Source organism: Microcaecilia unicolor, chromosome 5 (assembly GCF_901765095.1).
Source record: "Microcaecilia unicolor chromosome 5, aMicUni1.1, whole genome shotgun sequence".
In the NCBI taxonomy this organism is placed as follows: Eukaryota; Metazoa; Chordata; class Amphibia; order Gymnophiona; family Siphonopidae; genus Microcaecilia; species Microcaecilia unicolor.
The window spans coordinates 87,436,883-87,460,723 of NC_044035.1; the positions used below are offsets into that span (position 1 = coordinate 87,436,883).

Consider the following 23,841-nt stretch of genomic DNA (forward strand, 5'->3'; position numbering starts at 1 on the left):
ATTTACAAGACAATATTGGTCTGAGCAGTTATGCATAATAACATGTCTTTAAGTAAAATGTAGAGGACAGACTTGACTACATGCTCTTTGAAATCCTGAAGAGTAGGATTTGAAAGTAGCACATACTTCAGATCAATCTCTAGAGTAGCCTTCTAGGGAGTAAACAACATATGGTCTCCTAATGAGACACACATTAAGAACTGGAGAGATGAATAGCACAATGGTACAATTGGTTCAGAACAGTTTTCTACTTTAGTAGAGAATTATAACTAATTGCTCAAGAAACAACTGTTTACTGAGGTGTTTATCTGCCCTCTGAAAGAGTTAAGAGCTAATATAGGGAGACAGGGAGATGCATGTTAATGTTACAAATACAACCTGTTAAATAAAATACAAATGTCTATACCAGATCAATTACATTGGTTGGTGTGTTATTAGAATGTAAGCATTTGAAAATTGTAACCTGACTTACCTTTATATAGAAGTGTAGAAAAGGATGATAGATAAAGATGAGCCCGAATATTCAATGCTGGGCCGCTTCTGGTGACCAGCTTTGAACATCTGGTTTATTTTTGGTCAGTTCAAACTTAACCAGCCAAGACAATATCCAGCACCAGCTAAAGATATATCTGGTATTCATGTGGCCAAATATGGCTACCAAACTTGCATTAGTTATATCCCGCGATATAATGGACTAACTACTAACCATGAATTTTCAGTGGGTCTTGGCCGGCAATGTCCCGTTGAAAATTTGCAGATAGCTAGTTATGGTGCATTTAATCAGCCTAGGTGCCAGTCCTGGCTGGTTAAATGCTTTAGAATATCGGGGGGGGGGGGGGGGGAGCATTTACCCATCAATATGTTCTATGCCTTCCTCTCCCTTAAAGATTGTCTGTGATTGTTCCATGCTCTGCTGAATTCAGATACACCCTTTGTTTCCACAACCACCACCAGGAGGCTGTTCCGCCATCTACCACCATTTCCATAAAGAAGTATTTCCTTAGGTTACTTCGGACTTTATCACTTTTCACCTTCATCCTATGCACCCTCATTCCAAAGCCTATTTTCAATTGAAATACACTCACCTCCTAAGCATTTATGCCATGGAGTTATTTAAATATCTCTATTGTATCTCTCCTCTTCTGTCTTTCTTCCAAAGTATCAACTAAACCTATGAATAATGCCTAGGGTGTGGGGATACAAAATCGTTAGATAATACTAAATTGCACTAATTTCCACCTAATGAAAATGATATAGAGCTCTAAATGTAGTACCGTTCTATGAATAACATAGGAAGGAAAAAGGCCTCACAGAGCTCCTAGATTATAGCCATCTAATAGTGCTGGTAGCTAGCGGTTTGAAAGATAAGTGTTCTTTCAATACCATATATTTTTTGCATTATAATGTAGACCAGTTCAGTATAATTGCTAATTTATGAGTGATATTGAATACGACATATCATTCTTTTGCTCAGTATAATTACAAACATGTGAGTGACATTAAATGCTATGTATCACTCCTGGAAGGTTTTTTGGCCAATGATGAACAGAGGATCTATTAAGACCCGTTTAAGCTCTATTAGATGGCTATAATGTAGGAGCTCTGTGAGGCCTTTTTCCTTCCTATATTATTCATAGAACGGTACTACATTTAGAGTTTTATATCATTTGCTTCCAAAGTATACATACTGAGATCTTTAAGGGGCTCTTTTACAAAACCACGATACCAATTCCTGGTGTGGCAAATAAGAGGAAGCCCATTCAGTTCTCATTTGTCGCATGGCAGTCACTAGCACGGCTTTGTAAAAGAAGCCCTAAGGGGCCCTTTTACTAAGGTGCAAAAGCACCTATGCGCATCCAACATGCATCAAATTGGCACTACCGCCCGGCTACTGCGTACCATGGGCGGTAATTCCATTTTTGGTGCATGCTCAAAACACGTGGTTGAAAATATTTTTTATTTTCTACCGCGTGGCACTTACCTGGCGATAATCGGCAGTTTATGCGCATTGAACGCTTACTGCCCGGTTAGCACATGAGACCTTACCGCTAAGTCAATGGGTGGCAATAAGGTCTCAAGGCAAAAATGGGTGTGCAGTGGTTTTAATTTTGCCACATGCCCGTTTTTACAGGCATGCTGAGGAAATGGACCAGCATGCATCCAAAACACGTGCCTACACCAGCGCAGGCCACTTTTAGGCGCGCCTTAGTAAAATGACCCCTACGTTTGTCCCCATACGCTTTATGGTGAAGACCACTGATCATTTGAGTAGCCTCCTTCTAGACCAACTCCATTCCATCCTGTTTATATCTTTTTGAAGGTGTGATATGCAGAACTGTACAAAACACTCCAATTAAGGTCTCACCAGAAACTTATATAGAGGCACTATCACCTTTTTTTTCTTGCAGATCATTCTTCTCCATATGCACTCATTCTGCCTTTTGCTATCAGCTTTTTTTTTTTACCTGTTTGGCCACCTTAAGATCTTCAGATATGATCACCCCCCAAGTACCGCTCTTGTTTCGTGAACAGAAGCGCCTCACTCCCTGTACAGTACCACTCCCTTGGGTTCTTGATGCCCAAATGCATGACTCTGCATTTTTCAGCATTAAATATTAGGTGTGAAATTCTGGTCCATTTTTCCAGCTTCACTAGATCCCTCCTCGTTTTATCCACACCATCCAGTGTGTCTTCCCTGTTGCACTTTTTTCTATTATTCGCAAAGAGGCAAACCTTACTAGACAGCCCTTCCGCAATATCATTTACAAAGCTAGCTGCTTTGTTTGCATATAAATTGAAGTGTAGTACATAATGCAGTGCTCAGGGCGATACAAGACAAAAATAGATAAGAAATACAATGAAAAATTATCACAAGTCATATAGGTACAATAGAAAGGGGAGTTTATTTCTCTGAACAGCTTGCAGTATAAATGGGGTGAATAAAAGACATGCAAAACATGTGATTAGGGAGCAGTGAGTGTTGCCGCAAAGATATAAAAGAGTTCTTTTCAGATGCATTTCAAATTACATGTTTGTTTATTTTATAGACTATTTTTACTGCCCTCAAGAGCATGTTTGCATAAGTAAACTATGTATGACACTGTTTCCACTAATACTTTTTAGGAAAGCTAATTTGCTTATTACGATTAAAAAATATAGGGGGTCTTTTTATCAAACAGCAGTAAAAGGTGGTCTTAGTGTGCCCATACTTGGATCATTCCCAACCGCTAAGGCCATTTTTACCACTGGGGTAACATGGTAAATTTTTCTATTTGGCAAAAATAGTTGAGGAAAAAGGAGTCCTCTCGCAGATGGTGTCCAACAAACTTCTTTATTTCAACAAACTTCAAAATTTAAAAGCAGTAAAGGAGACCCCCACACAACTCATATTTCGGCCCTACCAGCCTGCATCAGGGATCTAGGAATTAAGTCAAATCCTACATATTTTTTTGTTTCATATCTCACGGTATCGTGAGGGTTTTTACCTCCTTTTTTTTGTGTAGTAAATCCTACATATTCCCAGAAATATCAACAGGTAAGTCTCCACTGGAAATCCTAACAAAAACTTATGAATACAGTGTCAAGCCAGCGGTTTGCTGTCCAAGTTTTTCTTTTAAAATTGCCAGTGGAGACTTTATCTGATGCTAGAGGCGTGTTAGTGTTTTTAGTGCATGCTAAGCATTAGCGTGCACTAACTGTATAGATGCCCTTAATATTCCTATGGGCGTCTACAAGGTTAGTGCATGCTAATTTTTAGCACACGCTAAAAGAACACTAGTGCACCTTAGTAATCAGGGCCCTAATTGAATAAATGGTCCCTTTTACTAAGCTGAGTTAGGTGTTAATGGACACCTAATGCAGCTTAAAATGATGTAACAAGGGACACACTTGGCCACATTAGCATTTGCTCACCAGGTGCTAAAAAATACTTTACATTTTTTCAGTGGGTATGTCTGGGAGTGGAGAATGGGCATTCCTGCATTAATCATTTACTGCAGCTACCTTACCTACACACTGATTAGCACAGGAAAACCATGTGAGCCCTTACTGCCTACAAAATGGGTAGCAGTAGATACTAAACAAAACAAAACAACCAAGGAGGAGGAACAAACCTCAGGAAGCTGTGAGCAACAGAAAAAAAGCAGTGAGGTAAACCAAGGATAACAAAGAATCCTTTATTGAAAATACTGAAAACCGACCCAACAAGGCCGTGTTTTGGCCCAAAGGCCTGCCTCAGGGGTCTTGATGAATCTTGGATGTTGTAATGCAGAGCTTAACAACAAAAAAGATTATATACAAGGATCTTGCTGTGAAATCCTTCTGTTATCCTCTGTCTTGAAAAAACGCTGAAGTGCAGTAGCTGATTGGTTGGCTAATATACATGATACAGTATTTTCAATAAAGGATTCTTTGTTATCCTCCTTGATTTACCTCACTGCTTTTTTTCTGTAGCTGTAGGTACTCACACAGTAAAATGTTTTAATGGCTACAGGCTTAGTACATGGCCATCAATACAAAACAAAATGCCATTTTTACAGCTGAGGTAAAAATGGCCTTAGTGTGCAGGAAAAACCCTCGGAATGGCACGCTGAGGTCACTATTGCGGCAGTGTAGTTAAAGGACCCCAAAGTTCAGACAGTCGGTTGGTTAGCTTTCTTTAAAATGCTGCTGAAGATCAGTCCAAAAGAATGTAGAAAAGACTTAAGCAAATAATGAGGACATCTAAGAGATTAAGAAGTTTATAGCACTTTGAGATGTACTTATAATGTATCTCTAGAGGCATGTATTGCAAGATACATATGTTTAGGAAGTTCAAATTATTGTATAATGTTGCACTGAATATTGCTCTGTGGCTTGTATTCAAACTTTTCTTATCTTTATTAGTTTCAAACAATGTTATACAATGATATATATTATTGTGTAAACTGCATAGATGCCTATGTGTAGGCCTTGCAGTGGTATATCAAGATTGTGAAATAAATATATATTGATACAGTCATAAAGTTCAAGACAATGTATATGTCCAGGTTTGCAGACACAAATAATTGAAAAGTTAAAAACACAACACACTTCTAAATATTATTTTGAAGGTTTTACTCTAGAGTGAAAGGTTAATGTACAAATATAATGACATGAAAAGGCAGGCTAAATTGAGTGTTAGCCAAAAAGAAAAAAAAAATGATACCACGGGGGCCTGATATTTACCTGATGGTACGCAGGGTTTTACTGACTGTCACTGGTGTTTTGCCCAGAAATTCAGTGCTGGGCCATGTTTGGGCTTTGACATGAATTTCTAGGTTTTTGGAGCCAGCTACAGCATAGTCAGTTAAGGGGCCTGTTTACAAAGTCATGGTAGCACTAGTGCATAGCTACCATGCTAAAAAGCACAATCGCAGGATGCGCTGAGGCAGGCCATGTTAGTGTGCCACTCAGCACATTCTAATTCCACACTGAAAAATAATTTTTATTTTTTAGTGTGGGAGGCGTGCCCATGGGTGGCCAGTAGGCGTGCCCTGCACTAATCAGGTAGCACGGGCACATTGCTGAGCACTACTGATTACCATGGAAGTAGTGTGAGAGCTCTTACATAAGTGCATAAGTATTGCTATACTGGGACAGACCGAAGGTCCATCAAGCCCAGTATCCTGTTTCCAACTTGTGACCTGTGGCCAATCCAGGTCAGAAGTACCTGGCAAGATCCCAAAACAGTACAATACATTTTATTCTGCTTATCCCGGAAATAAGCAATGGATTTTCCCAAGGCCATTTTAATAATGGCTTGTGGACTTTTCTTTAAGAAGCTATCCAAACCTTTTTTAAACCACGCTAAGCTAACTACTTTACCACATTCTCTGGCAACAAATTTAAATGAATAAAGAAAAGATATCAAAAGGAGGCATGGCGACACTGTTAAATGTAGGTATAGTGTTTGCTGCACTCTGCCTCCATCCTTGGTATGCAGGGTCACTAGTCATCCTCACTGTGAGGACTACCTGGGTCATCTTTATACCACAGATTGATTTTTTTTTCATGAATATCCCCACAGTATGCTATTTTGTCTTGTACAACCTGAAGCTTCAGTTAGCTGTTCTATTTAAATGCATGGACTTTTGAATAAGAGTCCTAGAAATGAACAAAGATTTCTCATTATCTCCTGGGTCATAAAGGTGAAATGAATTAAATAGTGACAAAAAAGATCCACAGAAATTACATGACTGATTTGATTATCTCCTTTATGCTGTAATTTTGGACCAGGCACTATTGTAGGACTGGTTTTTAGTTACAATGACTAGACAGGTCAGATAGTATAGTCCTTACTAGGCCATTCATTACACTGGTCTGATTAAACTAATGCTCACACAGAAATTTGATGGAAATATTTGTGTTAAGGAACCAAATTTATATGCCATGTAAGTAGATCTTTGTGGCATAAGGCGTGTTGTATCTATTGGAAACAGAAAGGGCTGCAAGGACTGAGATTACTTTCTCCAGCTCAAGCTGATCAAGCTGTAAATTCTTTCACTGACCGTCTCCAAAAGAGATCTTGAACCTTAATAATGAAAGATAAACTTTGCCCTTTGTCAGTTCAAGAGCTCCCTTGAAGTATTGTAGAAAATGAGGGTCTTCAATGATGTTACAGCTCTGTTTCTAATTGGCTAAGCTGAGTCTACCAAACCTATTCTATCAAAGTCTACATAATAAGAATGCACATTTATGAGAGACATAACAATGTTTATCTGTCTTCCAGTTGATTAGGTTCCTGGCTTTGAATTCTTTTTAAAGTTAGTCCAAATGACTATATATTAATTAGAACACCATTCACACCTTCAGACCATGAACTATATAAATCATGATCCACAATGAATTATGAATCACTGATCTGGGAATTTCATGGCACCTGGCTTGTGGATCACAAGCTTTGCCTTGCATTTGCTGAATTGCAAAATTACTACTCCTAAAGTCATAATAAGTAGTATTTATATCCTCACCTTTGCTCTCCTTATTAAGTCCAAAATGAATTCCCCAAAATAATTCATGAATCGTAAGCAATGATGTACACCAGTGTTTCTTAAACCAAATCTGGTTTACTTCCTAGTTAGTCAAGTTTTTAGGATATCTGCAATGAATATGCATGAGATAGGTTTGCATGCACTGCCTCCATTGTATTCAAATCTATCTTATGAATATTCATAGCATATATACTGAAAACTAGACTACAGGGTACTGCGAGATCAGTCTGAGAAAACAGTGTTGTACAGTATGAATTGTGATTTGAGAATTATGTGGTGGTGATTAGGGACAGGGGTGACAAAATCTCAGATGCAGAGCCAGCCCTACTAATGAGCGACTATGTTTTTTTTAACATGTGCCCCCTCTTTTAGCCTGCTTTTCAGCCCCTATTGACTTATAAAATGAGTCTGCATGTGGCCCCAAATTCCCTCTGCATCCCCCTCAGGCCATTCCTGCCCAGAAGAATAACAAGTCCCCAGCTGTGAAATTCCAGAGGTAACACATTTGAATCCATCAATCCCTTAATTATTTTCCACCACAGTCCATACAGGAACCTAAAACTTACAATGTGTAGGCAAAATATTTGTTTGCTTTGTCTTTTTTTCCCATTACTTTTCTCCTTTGCTTTATGTAATTCTTTTACTCAAATAAAATTTAAATGGAGCAAAACATAAATTAATGCATAAAGTAATGGAGCAAAACATAAGTTACCCCCTAGTAAATATTTGTATGGTTCAGTATTCAGCCTGCAGCAGTCAGCATGCTATTAAACACATATTCATCACTAGGCTGTACCAGATACGAGTGCTGAATATCCAGGCATAATGTGATTGCTGCCCGTTATCGGGGTATCAATGATATTGAGGCTGGTAATCGGATATCGACCCTGCAAAATTAGGATAGTCTGTTTGCTGTTCTATCTTTTTCCAGATTTTACCATTAATTGGTTAACTCCCACTTCCATTCAGACTCTGTCCCTGGACTGCCCCATCACCACCTGAATAGTGCCAACTACTACTACTTAACATTTCTAAAGCGCTACTAGGGTTACGCAGCGCTGTACAATTTAACAACGAAGGACAGTCCCTGCTCAAAGGAGCTTACAATCTAAAGGACGAAATGTCAAGGCTGGTCTGACTGGATTTTCAGTGATACTATCTGGGTTTGTGCTGCTGAAAATCTAGGTATGACCTGGTGAGCATGGAGAAGTAGCCTAATGGTTAGCGCAGTCTGCTGAGATCCTGGGTAACTAGGTTCAATTCCCACTGCAGTTCCTGGTGATGCTGGACAAGTCACCTAACCCTCCACTGCTCCAGGTACAAAAATTTAGGGGATCTTTTACAAAGGCACGTTAGCATTTTTGATGCACGGTAATGATTAGCACACGCTAAACACTAGAGACGCCTATAGGAATATATGGGCCTCTCTAGCATTTACTCTGGATTCTGTATAGTGCGCATATTGTTCTGCGTTGAAATCCAAGCATATTCTGTAACAACATGCATAACTTAGGGCCAGATGCACTAAACTTAATGAGCCATTAACGAGCCATTAACGAGCAAGTAGTAAACCCTGGCATGCACTAAATGCTTCTCCAAGCCATTTTCCGATCACGGTAGAAAACAACCTTGGAGGGGACTGTTGAGAGAACTGTGGTTGTGGTCAGTTCAGGCAGGTAAGAAAAACAGGGATGTCCTTTTTTTTTTTTTTTTCTTCAGAGAAGTCCTTCCTAATTGCAGGTAAGAAAAACATGTCCAAGAAGGACACCCATCACAAAAGCTGCAGGAAGACATTAGAGGTCCCTGACCAGCACTTGGAGCCCGGACACGAAAGAGGGCATCTGGGCTCCTCCCCGGGGCTTTTATACCCCGTTTATACCTCCTTCTCCCAGCGGGGTGCCCCTTTTGCGTCGGGCACGCGAACACCTAGTACCTGTCCTGGGCACCCCGCTGGCCTGAGCACGCATGCCCCCTCGGTGCACGGCACCATGTTATCTTCGGCTCCGTGCACCCAAGGGGGCACTGCGCCTCTCTGAATGTTACACAACCAAGAGCAGTAGCACTTAAATTAACTGGGGCTCTTTTCAGCACTGTATCTCTTCTGAGGTTTCAGGCTGCTGACAAGTTTCCTGCTCCTCAGGGACATCCTTTTTTTTTTTTTTTTTAGTGAAGGATGTCCATAAAGGACATCCTTGGCATACGCAGAGCAGCCAGCATAATGCTTGGCTGCTCTGCGCATGCTCGACCAGCCGACTGGTCGACTGGCTTCCGAGGGAATAGAGAATGCAAGTAAGCTACAACGAGCAGCTCATTTGCATTCCCTTTCCTTGATGCATGGCCGTTCCCTACCGATTCGCTATGGAATCGGTAAGGGAAGGGATCTTCCGTGGACCTTAGTGCATCTGCCCCTTAATTGGCTTAAGAAGCCAATCAGCGTTGTTAACAGCACTTAACAAGCAATAATGAGCACTAGTTGGCAATAATTAGAATTTATATGCATAACTTGATAAGCATATTCGTAACGCACTGTGTCTAAATACTAATGCTTGCAGCCAAAAAGGGGCATAGTTATGGACAGGGAAGTAGGCGTTTCATGGGTATTCCAAAATTTACACACATAGTTATAGAATATGGCTCAATGAGCCTAAATCAACGCACCGGGATTTACGCCATGTTTTCATTGGTGTAAATGGAGGTGCATAGTTTTAGGCGCTAGGATATCAGTTAAGCGCATTCTGTATACCATGCCTAAATATAGGCACCCCTTATAGAATATGCTTAGGCGGAAATGTTTTCTGCGTGGATTTTCTTGGTGCCATATATAGAATCTGTCCCTTAGCGCATGCTTATTTTCTGCACACGCTAAAAGCACTAACACACCCTTGGCTTGGATTGGCCGCTGTCGTGGACAGGATGCTGGGCTCGATGGACTCTTGGTCTTTTCCCAGTGTGGCATTACTTATGTACGCCTTTGTAAAAGGACCCCTTAGATTGTGAACCCACTGCAAACAGAGAAAGTATCTGCATATAATAAATGTGCCACAGAAATAAGTATATCAAATTCATAACCCTTTATTTTTTTCACGGAGAGAGTGGTGGATGCTTGGAATGCCCTCCCGCGGGAGGTGGAGGAGAGGAAAACGGTAACGGAATTCAAACATGCGTGGGATAAACATAAAGGAAACCTGCTCAGAAGGAAGGGATCCCCAGAAGCTTAGCTGGTGGTGGGAGGCAGGGCTGGTGGTTGGGAGGTGGGGATAGTGCTGGGCAGACTTATATGGTCTGTGCCAGAGCCGGTGGTGAGAGGCGGAGCTGGTGGTTGGGAGGCAGGGATAGTGCTGGGCAGACTTATACGGTCTGTGCCAGAGCCGGTGGTGGGAGGCGTGGCGGGTGGTTGGGGGTCGGGGATAGTGCAGGGCAGACTTATACGGTCTGTGCCCTGAAAAAGACAGGTACAAATAAAGGTAAGGTATACACAAAAAATGGCACATGTGAGTTTATCTTGTTGGGCAGACTGGATGGACCGTGCAGGTCTTTTTCTGCCATCATCTACTATGTTATGTTACTATGTTATCTGAGAGAGCTGCTGCTACCTGGATAAATCCCACTGGATATCAGGCCTATAATTTTTATTACTATTATTATTTCTATCTTGTAACAATATACTTTAATGCAGTCTTTTTAATATAAACTTGGTGAGCTTGAAGTAGTTTGCAAACTGATTGTAATGTTATATGCAGAAAATAAATACAAACTGGCATGTGAGAGTTAATACATGATATAAGGCATGTTTATGGTTTGAATCTTTAAACTACTCGCATGTGCACAGATAATTCAAGCATGTAGCACCAGATCTGCTTATATTTTTCAGACTTCAAGAAAGAAAGAAAGAATGGAAATCGACAGGGCAATAGCATGCATTAATGAAGTGTTCAACACCTTGTCGCATTTTTCCTCATTAAAGGATCCATTTTACTATCTGGATGGGCCTAAACATTCATGAAGTCGCCCATGCAGAACAAATGGTTTTTATTGCAGCAGAAAGAAATCTAGCTACTCATTTATGGTTGTCTTTATTTTTGATGTGTTGAACAATTTTTTTGGACATGGGCTGGGATAGTCTCTGCTTACTAATTTCTGCAACTGATTCTTGATAAATTGCCATAGACAAAAAAAAGACCTACAGAAATAGTAAATAATTCTGTATTTAGGCAAGTTACCTAATTAGTGTACACAGGAGGAGAATAGAGGCAAGGGAGCGATACTCTGTAAGCGGAATCTGTTGTGTGCTTTATTTTAAGGCTCCCAGCTACTCAAGGGATACTTTTCACTAAAGTGTGTTAAGTTTTGCACTTATTACATGATTATTGCCCAATTTATTATGCAGTAACTGCAAAGCCTGTATGGTGCGGAGGTGACTCCCAGTATCTGTTCATGCAGTGGGCTGGATCTTGCTGATATTGGGGGTTGTTTACTAAAGCTTAGCTCGAGTCCAGGCGGGGGCAAACACTCATAGAACATGGAAAAAAACTGTCAAAATTTTGATATATTAATAAATCTCAAAATCTAGCAGGCTCATGTGAGATTATATTATGACCTCAGCAGTGACTCGTTTCACAAGGGCCACCTTACTCTCAACTTGCCCGCCTCTTCATAGGTCCAACTTTATTTAATATAGTTATTCTCAGATTTACTCTTTTTTTTTTCAAGCATATGTTCAAACTATGTAGTTTTGTAAAATATCAAAAAGCACTTAGCTTAATGATGATGAATATTCTTTAATCACCAGACTGTTAGCCATGAGCCTACTAGAGTTATTAATATATCAAAATTTGGGCGCTGGGTTTTTTTCATGTTATATTGCAGATGCAGACACCCTCTCTGGCGCAGACGTAAATGTCTGCACCTATAATTTTGAAGTACACTTGTAGATTAGTATATTTTACAATCTACCTGTGTACATGTGGCTCTACCCACGCTCTTCCCGAGCACTGCTTCTGTACATGCCTAGCAGCAAACAGGGCCAGTCCTAGGGTTTCTGGCACCCTCCTGCAGCCTATTAGTTGGCGCCCCTACCCATCCAGGGGCGGGATCACTATGGCTCCATCCCTACAGTAATCACACCCCTTTTACTAGCCATGGCATCATTGAAAATATTACACCTGTCTTCCCTTCCCTCCCCTCCATCTATGTCCAACAATTCTCTCCCTGCCCTCCCCTCCATCCACCCATGTCCAGCAACTCCCCTGCCCTCCATCCATCTATCCATCCATATCCAGCAATTCTCCTCTCCCCGGCTGCCCCCCCCCCATCCATCCATCCATATCCAGCAATTCTCTTCTTTCTCCCCTGCCTTCCCCTCCATGTCCAGCAATTTCTCCTCTCTCCCTGGGCCCTGCCCTCCCATCCATGTCCATCCTTGTCCATCGATGCTCCTCTCTCCCCTTCCCTCCACCATCCATCCATATCCAGCAATTCCCCTCCCTCCCCTCCCCTCCATGTCTAGCAATTTCTCCTGTCTCCCTGGGCCCTGTCCTCCCATCCATGTCCATCTTTGTCCATCGATGCTCCTCTCTCCCCTTCCCACCTCCATCCATCCATATCCAGCAATTCTCCCCCTCCCTCCCCTCCATGTCCAGCAATTTCTCCTGTCTCCCTGGGCCCTGGCCTCCCATCCATGTCCATCGATCAATGCTCCTCTCTCCCCTGCCCTCCCGCTCCCATGTCCACCTGCCCGCCCTCTTCTCTGGTTTAAATCTTGTGTTTAAATTCACCTCTGACGTCGCAGCAGCTGCGCAGCGTCAGTGAAAGCGCTGCTACCGACGTCTCCCAGCCTTCCCTTTGCTCGTTCGTTCCCTCAGTGTCCCGCCTTCTTCTGACTTCATTTCCTTGCGAGGGCAGGACACTGAGAAGGGAACGAATGAGCGAAGGGAAAGTTAGAGACGTCGGGCAGCAGCGCTTTCACTGATGCTGCGCAGCTGCTGCAACGTCGGAGGTAAATTTAAATATAAGATTTAAATGCCCTAGGGCAGCGTGGGTACCGGAGCAGGAAACCGAAGGCAGGGCTGCTGTCGGGGTCCGGGAGCTGAGGTAAGCGGCGAGGGTCAACATGGCGCGGCGGCGCCCTCCAGAGGTCGGCGCCCTCCTGCCATGCTTACCTTGCTTACTGGGTTGGACCGGCCCTGGCAGCAAAGCCCGCACCACCATGTCAAGGCCACACTTTTATGTCAGTTGGTATGTTATGAGGCTACTACTACTACTACTACTATTTAGCATTTCTATAGCGCTACAAGGCGTACGCAGCGCTGCACAAACATAGAAGAAAGACAGTCCCTGCTCAAAGAGCTTACAATCTAATAGACAAAAAATAAAGTAAGCAAATCAAATCAATTAATGTGTACAGGAAGGAGGAGAGGAGGGTAGGTGGAGGCGAGTGGTTACAAGTGGTTACGAGTCAAAAGCAGTGTTAAAGAGGTGGGCTTTCAGTCTAGATTTAAAGGTGGCCAAGGATGGGGCAAGACGTAGGGGCTCAGGAAGTATTTACATACATGCCAAAAAGACATAAATTACACCCATAGACAGAAGGAAGGTATTTGTAGAACTGTGCTAACTGTTAGCACAATCGGTAGGTTTATCTGATCTAATGATAGTAATTCTATGAATGCTGTACTATAATATATGACATTATCTTCAGTATAATAGCATGGTATTTGAAAAAGTATTAAATGGAATGTACGATAAATTCTGATATGATCTCTGCTCATTCAGGTTAAGGAGTTAATGGAATACTTCTGTCCATTCAATCTGAAATAGCCCTTCAACAGCACGCTAAATTATAGCCAAACCCTCTTCAACTTTGTATACAATTTACTATTTCATAATGTGAAATACAACAGGAGAGTGTAGTGCCACCTGTCAGTGTAATGGCTAGACCAGATAACAGGATGCAAACGTTCCTAGTACTGTGCAAATGTAAAAGCCAACAACAAAATCTTCAAGTAATTTTAATAGCAGAAACATTAACAGTTGAAGTAAATTGAACTTTTGGTGATTTTTCTTCTAGTTATATTGTTAGTCATCAGTAGAACTTAGTGGCGAATGGTTTCAACTTTAAAGTAATCCAATTAATCTGTCATAGTCTTTGGGGGTAAATTTTCAGCAGTGCACTCAACTGCAAAGTTTCATGCATAATTCTGAGCATCAACACAAGGTACCTTACATAAACTGAGTCTGAGGATCTTTAGTCATTGCAAAAGGGGCCATAAAGCTATGAATGTAAATTGCATGCTGTTAACTTGAATATTCTAACTTGAATTTTCACAATTTTGTGTGACATCTACATAGCTGCACTCCTTCCTTTCCCTCCCCATAACTCCCTCCCCTTCAACACCCTGTTCTGCCTCTTCCTCCTATCCTGGTAGCTCTCATCTTCTCCTCTCCTTTCCTCTCTTCCTAGCCAGGGCTGCCGAGAGGAGGGGACAGGGCGGGGCAAATTTTCCCGGGCTCGGGCCCCCAAGGGGGCACTGGCTCTGGGATCTCTTTCTCTCTCTCCTGCTCCTGATGGGACCTAAGTGATCGTCTCCCAACAGGAGCAGGAGAGAGAAAACTCCGGTGCCAGAACATCTTGAAGTCTGGGGAGGACCCAGAGCTTCCTCCAGTGCTACTGTTCTGCCCATTGCTGAGCAGCTGCTTTTCCTCTTATGCGCACATTCTCAGTTTTGAAACCAAGCATGCTGTGAGAGGGGCAGGCAGTCAGCACTGGAGAAAGACATCTTCTGCTGGTGGGGCGTCAGGATGCCCACCAGCCAAGGTATTTTAATCCTGTTGCGGGGGCAGCAGCGGCAGCGATGGGGGTGGTAGCGATCGGGGGGCAATAGCGATCGGGGCAGCAGCAATCGGGGGGTGACAGCGGCCCTGCCCCGGACCCTGTTCAGTCTCCTGGCGGCCCTGTTCCTAGCCCCTTCCTCTTCCTCTGCTATCCTCCTTCCCTCTTCCTCCTCTGTATCCTCTTAGTCTCCTCTCTTCTACCCATTCACAAATTTTGAATGGACTGTGTTGGCATTAGCGCATGGCAGCTGTTAGCGTGGCTTAGTAAACAGGGGTGGGGGGGGGGGGGTTAATTTCACTTCCAGCTGCTCTGCAGATCTAGGAACTCAGGTGCTCCACCACCCAAACCTCTGTTTGTGCTATACCATACCAGAAGAGTCACTATTTCTTTGGTAGCAGGGACTGAGGACCCATGACAGCTTCTTCTCATGCTGCTGACCAGGAGGCCTCTTGTTTTGGTACTGGTGGGAGTAGGGTCCCTTCCACTGTGTTGTTTCTTCTCTTCAGGGGAGGGGGGGGGGGGGGGGCTGGCAGTCCACTTTTTTATTTTTGCAAATCCTTTTTCATCTTATGCAATGGGGTTGGGTTTTCTTTGATACCATCATTCTCTGTGGTCCCTGCTGCTCTTTGATTGGTGGAACCTGTCCTCCCTGACACATTGTAGCTTATTGTCTCTTCCCTACCATTATTTTTACTGTGTATGCATCCATTTTGGGGGCATGTGCAAACAAACAGATGCATATGAATGGACATGCAGCAGACAGAAGGACTAATCCTCAATCACAGTTACTTTTTCTTTTTTGAGAAATATGCATATAAAAGATTGCAAATTGATTTGTCAAATACAAAATTCCTTCACTTCTTGAAGATGATTGAACAATGTTACACGTATAGGATCAAGTTAAATCACTTTGAAGACAATAACATAGATACAGGCTATAGGCATCCAATTTTGTATAGTAAAATGCAGTTGAGAAATGACCACATTAGGAGCTGCTTTTAAATTTTTAGAACGTGGTAAAACCAAAAAGAAATTCAGGATTCATTAGGAAATATAACATTTTCAAATAAATGGATTCTAGGCAAAGAAATAGTTTAGTTTTTACTGAGAAAAAAGATTCCACACTGAGAAGTCTGGTTTATATAGAAAAAGATGAGAGATGATATGTTGCAGTAACATATCTGGTTAAAGATAACCGTATGTCGTATGTGATTAATTTTAACAAGTTATTGTATTGTATTGACTTTATCTAGTGATGTTGGACTGCTGGATATGCGGTTAAGTAATCTTGAGTAACTTTAGAGCTACTCTTTATGGGGTCAGAGTTAATGTGATTAAAGTTAACCAGATCATGCTGAATATTGACACTACTCGGTTAACGTTTTGGCATTCACCCAGAATGTCTTCCGCTTCCCCTCCACTATTCCAGACAACGCTTTGCTGAACATCAAGATATCTAAAGAAAAGTTATCTGTTCACTGACCCCCAAGTTTTTAATAAAACAATTTATCCATGTGGAGGGTACCCACTATAGACACAAGTTCTGACACCAATTTATACAAATTCTATATAGAAAAGTAGGTGTCTAATTTGCCTTGTAGAATACTCGTTTATATTTGCTATGTACATTTCACATTTCAAATTTATATGATATATTTATAATTAAGGGGCTCTTTTACTAAGCGGGAGTAAGCCCAACTCGAGCTTACTGCTTGCTAAAAGGGAGGTACCGCCAGGCTACCACAGCAGCCCGATGGTAATTCCCACCTTCAGTACACGCCATTTCTGGCGCTACAAAAATATTTTTTATTTTTGTAGCGCCGGTGTGTACTTGGCGGTAATCAGGCAGCGTCATGTGCTGCCCAGTTACTGCTGGTAGTGCGGGAGCCCTTAACGCCACCTCAATGGGTGGCGGTAAGTATTCCCACCCAAAATAGGTGCACGGCAAGTGTTTCACTTGCCACACATCCATTTCTTACAAAACAACCCCCTGCCTTTTACCCGATGCGGTAAAAGGGGGCCTTGGCACATGTCAAAAACTTATTCATGCCAGCGCAGATCCCCTTTTGCTGCAGCTTCGTAAAAGGACCCATAAAAAAATAAACACCCATGTTTACTAAGCCACACGAGAATGTGGACACAGCCCGTTCTAAAAGACATCATTTACATGTGTAAATGGCCACTAATATGTATAACTGAATAGAATCCTACATAAGTATATAAGTATTGCCATACTGGGAAAGACCAAAGGTCCATCAAGCCCAGTATCCTGTTTTCAACAGTGGCCAATCCAGATCAGAAATACCTGGCAAGATCCCCAAAAAGTACAAAACATTTTATACTGTTTATCCCAGAAACAGTGGATTTTCCCCAAGTCCAATTTAATAATGGTCTATGGGCTTTTCCTTTAGGAAGCCAGCCAAACATTTTTTAAACTCTGCTAAGCTAACCACATTTACCACATTCTCCAGCAGCAAATTCCAGAGTTTAATTATACGTTGAGTGAAGAAATATTTTCTCCGATTCATTTTAAATTTACTACTTTGTAGCTTCATCGCATGCCCCCTAGTCCTAGCAGTTTTGGAAAGCGTAAACAAACTCTTCAAATCTACCCGTTCAACTCCATTCATTATTTTATAGACCTCATTCATATCTCCCCTCAGCCGCCTTTTCTCTAAGCTGAAGAGCCCTAGCCGCTGTAGCCTTTCCTCATAGGGAAGTCGTCCCATCCCCTTTATCATTTTTGTTGCCCTTCTCTGCACCTTTTCTAATTTCATTATATTCGAAGTGCGGTAGCACCATGAAGCAATACAAAGGCATTATAATGTCCTCATTTTTCTTTTCCATTCATTTCATAATAATACCTAACATTCTTTTTGCTTTCATAGCCACAGCAGCACACTCAGCAGATCATCAATGACAACACCTAGATCCCTTTCTTGGTCTGTGACTCCTAACGTGGAACCTTGCCTGACGTAGCTATAATTTGGGTTCCTATTTCACACATGCATCACTCTGCACTTGCTCACATTAACCGTAATCTGCCATTTAGATGCCCAGTCTCCTAAGGTCCTCATGTAAGATTTCGCAATCCTCCTGCAATTTAACGATTTTGAATAACTTTGTGTCATCAGCAAATTTAATTACCTCACTAGTTACTCCCATCTCTAGGTCATTTATAAATATGTTAAAAAGCAATAGTCCCAGCACAGACCCCTGGGGAACCCTACTAACTACCCTTCTCCAATGAGAATACTGACCATTTAACCCTATTCTCTGTTTTCTATCTTTTAACCAGTTTTTAATCCACAATAGAACACTACCTCCTATCCCATGACTCTCCAATTTCTTCTGGAGTCTTTCATGAGGCACTTTGTCAAACGCCTTCTGAAAATCCATATACACAATATCAACTGTCTCACCTTTATCCACATGTTTGTTCACCTCTTCAAAGAAATGTAATAGATTGGTGAGGGAAGATTTCCCTTCACTAAATCCATGTTGACTTTGTCTCATTAATATGCTCTGTAATTTTGTTCTTTATAATAGTCTCTACCATTTTGCCCGGCACTGACGTCAGACTCACCGGTCTATAATTTCCTGGATCTCCTCTGGAACCTTTTTTTAAAAATCGGCATTACATTGGCCACCCTCCAATCTTCCAGTACCACGCTCGATTTTAAGGATAAATTACATATTACTAACTATAGCTCCGCAAGTTCATTTTTCAGTTCTATCAGTACTCTGGGATGAATACTATCCGATCCAGCAGATTTGCTACTCTTCCATTTGTAGAACTGCCCCATTACATCCTCCAGGTTTATAAAGAATTCATTCAGTTTCTCCGACTCGTCAGCTTCAAATACCATTTCTGGCACCAGTATCTCTCCCAAATCTTCCTCGGTGAAAACCGAAGCAAAGAATTCATTTAATCTCTCCGCTATGGCTTTGTCTTCCCTGATTGCCCCTTTTACCCCTCAAGTTATCTAGCTGTCCAACTGATTCTTTTGTCGGTTTCCTGCTTTTAATATACCTAAAAAATTTTACTATATGTTTTTGCCTCCAATGCAATCTTTTTTTCAAAGTCCCTCTTAGCCTTCCTTATCAGCGCTTTGCATTTGACTTGCCATTCCTTATGCTGTTTCTTATTATTTTCAATCAGTTCCTTCTTCCATTTTCTGAAGGATTTTCTTTTAGCTCTAATAGCTTCCTTCACCTCACTTTTTAACCATGCCGGCTGTCGTTTGGTCTTCCGTCCTCCTTTTTTAATACGAGAAAATTTTTTGGCCTGGGCTTCAAGGATGGTGTTTTTGAACAGTATCCATGCCTGATGTAAAGTTTTGACCCTCACAGCTGCTCCTACTATTCACATGCCTTCCTACTGCCTAAAATGAGGCAGCTCCTTATAGAATTACTCCATTAGCTCCTAAACTTAACTACATAAAACTTCTGAATGTCGCCCCCAAGAAGGTTAAGCTTTGTGCACTATGGCTTTTGATGACATCTAATATACACTACTAAAGCTAGTAATGATGATCTACTATCACCCTAGGGCAATTAACATTACAAACTGTTCACTCTCTTAAATGAAACTGAAATTAAGGAACTTTCTAATGTCAAAGAAAAAAAATAATGATAATTATAAAACCATGGCTTCAAGTTAAATATCAACTTGTTAAATGCTGGGAGACTCTTTTAAAGTAGAAATCTAGAGATTGATATGGAGACTCATATGTTGCCATGGTTATCATTCCTGAATTCTTGTACATATTGAGAACACTAGATTTGTTCACATGGAGGGGCATTTTCGACATGATGTCTAAATCTGATTTTGGAAGTAGCAAACATGGCCATTTTCAAACCAGAAAAGCGTCAAACGTTTTGTTTTGAGAATGGCCATTTGCTAGATGTTTTTGTGCTGCAGTGAACTTCATGTGAAAAGTTCTAGATATACATCTCACTGTTACCCCTTTATATTGTATGGTGAGCCCTCCAAACCCACCAAAAATCCTACTGTACCCAACTGTACATGACTTCAACAGCTCTTATGTCTGCAGATATCACCTATGTGTAGGTACAGTAGGTTTTTGGTGGGTTTTGGAGGACAAACACTTTACAATAAGTGTACCAGATAGAGAGGGATATAGGCCTGGGTTCCCTTCTCTACAGTGCACTGCACTAACCACAAGGCTACTCCAGGTACCTGCTTGCTGCTCTGAAGCCGTAATAGAGGCTGGTATATACGCTTTCTTTCATATCTTTGGGTGTGGTAGGGGGGTTAGTGACCACTGGGGGTGTAAGGGTCAAGTCATGCCTTAATCACTCCAGTGGTCCTTTAGGGTACCTTTTTGTGACTCAGTTATGATTGAAATGAACCATCTACGTTTTAGCCCTGGACATTTTTGCTTTGTTCCATTATAGCAGAAAAATGTCCAAGTTTTAGGAATGCCCAAATCCCGCCCCAACCTACCCCCTTGTGATTCGGATGCACTGCATACAAACTGCATAGGAAATCATCTTAAAAATGGGTTTTGAAAAATAACGATTTGGATGTTTTTGCAAAAAAATGTCTATCTGCCGCTATGTTCTGCTTTTTGAATGTTTTTCTGTTTTGAAAATGAGCCCCTATGCCGAACCTGCTTGCAATACACAGCCTGCAGCTAAAGAAGCTGCTAATGTATTTTGCAGTTGCACTAATAGCATTTTGCATGACACAGCATGAAACACACCATTATATTTTATTTATATGGTGACAATGCCTGTGGAATAAACAGTATAGCTAAGCAGCATTTTATTCCCATTGTATATTTATGCTTTTATCCAGGCACGGGGAACTGTTCAGACTGATTGGTCACAGAAAAACAGACAAAGATTGTGAAGAATTTATAAGTAGCTCTTGAGTTCCTGAGAACAAGGTTCTCTGGGCATTTCCTCTGGTAGCCAGATGATATTCAACTCCAGGCTTTAACTGTACAGAAAAATGTACGGAAACTGATAGTATGGATTAACTTTCTTTTATGACAGTTAAGGCTACGTGTTAAGAGCATTTTTAAAAAGGCATCTTCTAATATTAGGACTGCCAGTTTGAAAGAAGTTGAACTAGATCCAGTCTGCCTACCCTCCTTGTGACGCAAAGAGTCCTTCATTTCAAAGTTCTTTTTCAATTGCTCTTCACAAATGTTTCAGCTCATACTTTTGCAAGCTAGCATGTATTACCTGCATAGAGGAAAATCAGACCACCTGAATGACCTGATGGTCCTTCTGTATGCATTGATCCTTCAAGCTCTAATCTAGCTACCCGACTACAGTAATAAAAATCTGAAGAAATCCATCATACAAAGTCTGCACACTTGACATTTTTCATATTCAGAATTCTTTATACATAGATTTGCTTTCTTTAGTCTATTTGTATTTAGGTAAGTCTGACTGAGAGCTCCCCTGGAAACAGCAAGAAGCTATTATTTATCTCACAGAGATTTCAAAGTATTAACACACATTATTCTTGCCAGTTATTGCAGCGTCCCTTCGTATTGCTTTATTACCTCTTTGTCAGAGATACAGTGAATGAAGATAAACAGGAGGGCATTCTCTTCATGAGAACAATGGAAAGTGCTTTACAGTTTGCTCTTATCTGATGTGATCTCATTTAATGTGCAATATTCTATGGGGGGAAAAAAAGAAGGCATATGAAGTAATGTATATCAGTTGCCATAGAAACCGTTCAGTATAAATTGTTTGCTCCATCCTTTGGAAATCAGATGGCTCACAAGGACATTTTTCTTTTTGAAGAGAGCAAGAAGGTAGCACATTTCTAGCCATTTTTTGCTGCATTATAAATGAGTCTTACACAGTTTGGAAACAGGAAGCGTATTGCCCATATCAAGTTACTCGGAAGGCATTCTGAAGGCCGGGGTTAACGAAAACCTTAGTGAAACTAAGAAAGAAATTAGTTTCCTTCCAGAGCCCAGACAGGCCGCGTGAGAAAACTGCATCTCTTGATTTAGAGTTTTGTTTTGTTCCCATATAAAAGTGACTGCATTTTGCTTGCAAGTTATTTTCTTGTTTAATCCTGATTTCTAGCATTATCTTACTGGTTAACCCACTCCTCCCTATTCATTCACATTCTGTTTTTTGTGTGGATGAGGCTAAGTTGCTATAGCCCAGTTGTCAGATCAGTACACAAAGAGTATGTGTATGGAATCTAATTTCCTTATTGTGATGCCAGCGTTCAGTCATGAAGGAATGGTGGGCAGATTGGGTGGACCGTGCAGATCTTTATCTGCTGTCATTTTATGTGTTACTGCAGAACCATCTGGCACGTTGGTCATGTGAAAAAACAATTTATAATTGGGTTCTTTTTACAAGAGGAAAAAGTAATGGATCAGTATTCCCCAAAAATGTTCTAAGAAGTCCAAAGAGTAGTGTGAAGACATGGCACTTCCAAACACAAGAACCAGTTGAGGGGGGGGGGGGGGGGGGATATGATCTCTGTGCCATAGCATTGGAATATTGCATACAAAAATATGTACAGCTAATATAATTGGATGTATAGTATGAATTTGTGCTGCTATGGCTCTCCTAAGAAAGGTCTGTAATCTATATCTAGATTTAAACCCAGAGATGACAAGGTTATGAAATTGTAAATCAATTTCTGTTCTTCCTGGAGTAATATCTGGTCCACATTGCTCCTTCGTCAGCTTCCCTTGATTAATTTGAAGACAAAATAGTGGAGATCATCCAGTCATGCCAGAAATATCATGTGAGCCCACTTTGAAAATGGGAGGCTTGTCGTATTCTGAACATGATTGGGGAAAGAGTGGTCCAATAGGGATAACACAGACATGGTGGCATTCAACATTTAGTTACTCTTGAGGGAGCTAGGTAACACCATTCCAAGCATATAAGGTAATTGCATAGGAGAAACCAAGTCCATTTCCAATTGTAACCAAGTAGGAAGCCGTGTCATGTGGATACCACCATAATGAGGGTCCCAGGAAACAACAAGGCAGACGATCTGCAAACTCCAAAATGGAAGACAAAAGAGCAGATCAGTGATGGATGTATACAAACTTTATTAATCAATTAGCATATAAATTAATTTTATATGCAAATTGATCTGATCTGCTCTTTTGTCTTCCGTACCACCATAATGAGCCCTGCCGGAAGATAAAAGAGGAATGATATTTGTAAAAATGAGGGAAATTAAAACTTCTATTCTCTTTACTCAGTAAAGAGAATGGAGGTTAAAAGTTGAAGTGTATGGTTCAAAGAAGAGTGACCAAAATGATAAAGGGGATGGAACTCCTCTCGTATGAGGAAAGGCTAATAAGGTTAGCGCTCTTCAGCTTGGAAAAGAGATGGATAAGGGAAGATATGATTGAGGTGTACAAAATCTTGAGTGGTTTAGAATGAGTAGAAGTAAGTTGATTTTTTTACTCATTCCAAAAGTACAAAGACTAGGGGACACTTGAGGAAGTTACATGGAAATACTTTTAAAACAAATAGGAGGAAATATTTTTTCACTCAAAGAATAGTTAAGCTTTGGAACTCTTTACCAGAGTTAATATAGCTGGGTTTAAAAAAGGTTTGAACAAATTCCTAGAGGAAAGGTCCACAGTCTGTTATTGAGACAGACATGGGAAGCAACTGCTTGCCCTGGGATTTGTAGTATAGAGTGTTGCCATGATTTGGGTTTCTACCAGGTACTTGTGACCCTGCTTGGCTACTGTTTGGAAAACAGGATACTGGGCTAGATGGACCATTGGTCTGACCCAGTATGGCTACTCTTATGTTCACAGGAAGGAGGAAAGGATCTTGTCCAATTTACAATAAAAGGCTTTAGAAAAATATATCGGAATCATAGACATAGTATATAGTACATTATAACTGGAGCTATAGAAATTTTGATAAAATCCAATTGCCCTCACCAACTTAAGTGTAGTGGAGACCATTGTGTACATAGAGCAATCACCTGTTTACGAATATGTTCCTTATTTGCTTGTA

At 41.1% G+C, this 23,841-nt stretch overlaps 1 protein-coding gene across 2 annotated transcripts in view; it reads left to right on the plus strand.

Moving 5' to 3' along the window:
- The window catches only part of PRKG1 (protein kinase cGMP-dependent 1), a 1,533,271-nt gene that overhangs the window by 501,694 nt on the left and 1,007,736 nt on the right, over positions 1–23,841 (plus strand). The window lies entirely within an intron of this gene.